A 5,005-nucleotide genomic window follows, 5' to 3' on the forward strand; every position below is an offset into this window, starting at 1 on the left:
CTAACTCTCTAAGTCTTTCATCCGCAACAACAAAGTCGATTATACTGCGGCTATTTCCTTTAGACCAGGTGTACATGTGGATCATTTTATGCCTAAACCAAGGCTACTGCATATGCCGGAAATTGATATTTTTAATTAAAAGAAATTAGATATTAAAGTAGATTCACAACTATTTAATAATTTTAGATTGCGTTGGTGTTTTTTCACAAGAAATCTGCGATTTTAGTAAATAAATCAGCTGGTTGAAAAAAATTGAAGTTTTTTGTACATAACAGTACTGCCGTACAAACTAAAAAGATACATAAGTGACATTGCCACTTAGGTCGACTTTTTCATTGCCACGCTCAAGAAAATCATTCTAAGTGGGAATGTCACTTACGTATCTGTTTAGTTTGTACGGAAGACTAACAAAACGTATAATCCGTTGGTGCTTTTCACCAGAAATATTGGTATAAGTTACAAGGAAGATTGACAATTTTTGAACATTTCAAGGTTATCTGAGAACGTGTATTTTTTTTACCAAAAATGTTTTATTTTAAGCAAAGTAGTTCAATTTTAAAGAAAAATGAAATTGGAAATAATAATTTAATTATATTATTATTAGCATTTTAGACAAACGCTTGCTTTTTTTAATCAAAAATAAGGGTTTTAAGAAAAATAAGATTTTGAAATCTTGAAAAATTAAAATATCATCCTAAATTTTCCAAATATTCTTGAAACCGATCTAGCAACCTTTCAAAATTTTTGAATACCTTTTAAATATATTTTCAAGATCTTCAAAAAATAGCATTTTAAGAAAATTTCGATATATTTCGAGTATTTAAAAACAAGTCTCAGTTCTTAATCTTCTTTTATTCTGAAATTGTTTTCATTTTTTCTAAGACTTCTCTTCAAATCCTCTATAATTATAGAAATTTCCTTTATATGTAAATTTTTAATATTTCGAAAATATATTTAAAAGGTATTCAACAATTTTAAAAGATGTGAAGATAGGTTTTAATCATTTTTAATTAAACTTAGAAGTTTCGCAAATATTCGGAGAAAATTTGAACTGCAAATTTTAAACAGAATTTAGATTTTTGAATATAAGATTTCGTAATAAAAACAATATTGTAATGAATTTGAAAAGTCCTAATAAAATAAAAAGATTTTCTTTAAAATCCTGGGAAATCTTTAAATGATTTAAAATTTTTCTTAAATATTTTTAAAGATATAATAGAAAAATATATAAAAATCTCAAATGATTTTTAAAATTTTCGAAAACGAATTTCAAAAATTTGTAAGCAATTTTGTTAATTCGTTTCAATTAAAGAAATAATTTAAATTTTTTCAAGTTTTTAAAAGATTAAGATTTCTAAAACTTGTGAACAAAATGCAGTTTTTTGAAGATTCTAAGAGAATAAGAAATAAAAAATGTACAACAATTTTGTTTGAAAAAATGTTTTCAAGAATTATATTTATAATTCACAAGAATAAAACCTGTACAATATAATTCCGTTTAAGCTCATTTTCATGGAGTATGAAACGCTCGAATTGTAGTTAGAGTGTTCAAAAAACGTAAAAACAATAAAGGAAATTGTTATTCGAAATTTTTATTTGATACATATTCAAAATTATTTCCTCCTGGAATTAAATTTGATTTATTTTGATTCGATTTTGTTTAAAAACTCACCCCATAAATATATAGGGGAGCAATTGGAGGCTTTCTAAAGGTGGATGGAAACAGTGATATTTTCAAAATGATGATATAAATTCCCAATGCAAAAAAGATGGAGGTTATACAGGGACCTATAAGGAGAGAGTCAGCGTCCCAATCTTCCATAACATTTTCAAAGCAAGTCTGAGAAATGGTCACTTCTATAATGTGCAATAATAATGCCCAAACTGAACTCAAAATTTTCGCAATGCTAAAATCGACGATTTGAAAAATTCCTAAAACATTGCTTACTTTTTTGGGTTAGGAAGTACCCATTTGAAGTCTATCATTAATTATTTACAAAGTTCGATTCTCAATGTATTTTATATTATAAATTTATCATTTTTTGTTAAATTTTATGTTTTATTCATTTTTTTCACATAGAATTATTCACGTATCAAGTAACAAGGAGAGTTAAAAAAATGTTATGTAATTTTTTTCAAAAATCAATAATATTTTTTTAACCGAAAGTTAAGATGTGTGTAAAAGTCGAAGTATTCTATCAGTTTAACCCGTCTTTAAAAAAAATTAAATATCACTTTCGGCGACCACAGAGGTTTGATAGGGTTTAAAGTCTTTAAAATAAAAATTCTTTTCTATAGGTTCAAAAATGACGATTTGTTTTGTATTCGGTTAATGGGTACTTATTTACAACCTTTTTCGTAGTATTTTTTTTTTATAAAAGTGTTCCTATGAGAACGAACGAAAAGAACTCTATTTTCGAAAACGCGAACATTTTCTTCAATTAATTCTGAGGCGACTTCAAAATATTTGAAAATTCAGAATGAAGATTACGGAAAAAACAAGCTTTTAAAAAATGTCTGGAACTTTTTAAATAATACGTCTTTTTTGTTAGATTCCTAAAAAAATGTTGTGTTTATTTTTATTGATTTCAAGAAAAAAAAGTGAAAAATATTTAAAAATATTTAGTATTACTTCCTAACATTGTGAATTTAATTTCATATGGTTACGAAATTTTCTAAAAATTTCGTGAATAAAAGAAAATAAATAAAATATCCCGAGTCGAAATTTCGTCGTCAGTTCCAACTTCTTTAAACGTAAGCGTTATTCTATGTAAGGTGAAAATATTGATAACCGTAGTTTCGACTTCTTTCAATCTCAACGCCGCAAACTGACAAAGTTGATCTTACTGATTTAACCTTCATTTTAATTTCAACCCATGTTAGAACGAATGATCTGTAATCTGAATTGAATATTCTATTTCAAGTTACTTAAACTCAAATTTTATTTCAAATTTATAAACCTTTTGTCAAATGTATTAAGGGCATGTGATACTTAGAAAATTGTCCATTTTACCAGTTTTAGGTTCCGCCGGATTTTTTTCTAGAATAATACATATTTTTCTTAAAAATTTGGGAAATTGTAGCGAACATGCTAACGGACGTCCCCACACACTTTTTTGTAGGTTAATTAAAAAAAATCTTAATTTAGAAAAATGTGATTAATTTGCATATCGCTTAGGAATTAGTATCGATTTTTTCAGTGTTAGATTCCCTCGGCTTTTTTCCTAGGATACGAAATATTTTGTCTTTAAAATCTGGGAAATGATAGCAGACATGATAACGGACGTCCCCACACACTTTTTTAGTGTTTTTTTATCAAAAATTTTTTGATAGTGCTAACAACATGCGTGTATATTTCGAGGTTATGTGTGTTACAATTCACCCGAGCGTTACTTCCAAACTACACAATATTTTTGGCCGAAAACTTTGGACTTACAAATGAACATAGTAACTAATCCCCCGGAACTAACCTTGTTTTTAGGCAACCAAAAAAGTTTATTTCATAAATAATTTCCAGATTATCGGAAAGGCAGAGATGAAAAACGACGTAACCTCAAAAAAATGCATACGCATAAAATTTTTATTTAGCACAATAAATTTTTTGTTATTACCCCTCAAAAAAGAGTCCACGGACGTCCGTTATAATATTTTATAGCATCTCCGAATTCAGTTTTTAAAAATTTTAATTTTTGTGGAAAAAAAGCCGGGGAAACTGTGAGTATCACATGCCCTTAAGTCAATAAACTTAAAACATAAGATCGTTGTTCTTTTCTTTAGTCTTAAAAAAGTCGTTATCCAAATTTATCTAAGAACATCTAATTTTTATTCTTTCTAAATGTTCCAAAATTGTAATATTCCATAATTTTAATATTGAATATATATATATATATATATATAGCTTTGAAATATAGTCGTGACATTGTAATGCGCGATGCGCATGCGCTCGAACGGTTTTAACATCTAAATGTGTCAGTTTAACATAAAAATATTTTTACGCCTCACTTCTCAAAAAGATGTTAAATGTTTGGCTTGAATATCCTCGTATTAGGTGCTACAATCTTACCCTTTGAACATCTACATTTGAACATCCATTTTTCTCCGTGTAAACGTTAAAAAAGTTCCTCTATGTCCCTCTATTGAAAACTAAAAAAAAGTAAAATGTAGTCTGATTTTTAGCAAATGTTGCAGCAAAAGGTTTCTCCGTGTATTCCATAATGATTGTGAAAAACGCTGAAATAAAGATGAGATCACAATATCGACGAAACTTTGACTCGGGAAGGCAATTACAATTGCCGAGCGTGCAATCATTATCTTAAGAAAAATATGAAAATTACAGTTAAAAATAAAAAAGTCCCGATAACAAATCGAAATAAAATTATAAACCAAAAGTTTATTCTTTCCAACCGAAAAAAAGTCATACACACAAATGTGCCAATTAGAAGGCGAAAATACATTAGCTGACATTGAAACTTTAACTTCATTTCATCTTCATTCACCTTCATTGATGAAAGTGAAAGAAGTTGAAAGTGACGACGAAACTTTGACTCGGGAAGGCAATTACAATTGAGTAGCTCTCCTGAAAATAATCATCACGTTGAAAGAGAAGGTTAAATGGGATAAGATGGTTTGAAGTTAAAATTAAGGTTGAATCAGTAAGAGACACAGCCAGGCATCGATGTCTTGGAGACGAACTCAAGACATAATCAAGTCAAAGTCAAGTCGAAGCGTTTTTACTTAGGAGGTCCAGGTCTCCTCCTTCTGGGCCCAGTTCTCCTGCTGCCCGTAATTCTTCTTTAACCATACTTGGATATAAACTTGAAGAACTTCAATCTATTCGGCTGATTCCCTACACAAATACGTTTCAGCGATTCGAAATTCGAAGATACACTTTTTCTCGGGATACACGATTGCAAATGGAAGGGGATGATACTGCCTTTATGCCTATACCAACCGAACAAACTGTATTATCAACTTCCGAGGGTGACACTTTTGGAATAGTTAGGGA

Source organism: Belonocnema kinseyi, chromosome 9 (genome assembly GCF_010883055.1).
Source record: "Belonocnema kinseyi isolate 2016_QV_RU_SX_M_011 chromosome 9, B_treatae_v1, whole genome shotgun sequence".
Lineage (NCBI taxonomy): Eukaryota > Metazoa > Arthropoda > Insecta > Hymenoptera > Cynipidae > Belonocnema > Belonocnema kinseyi.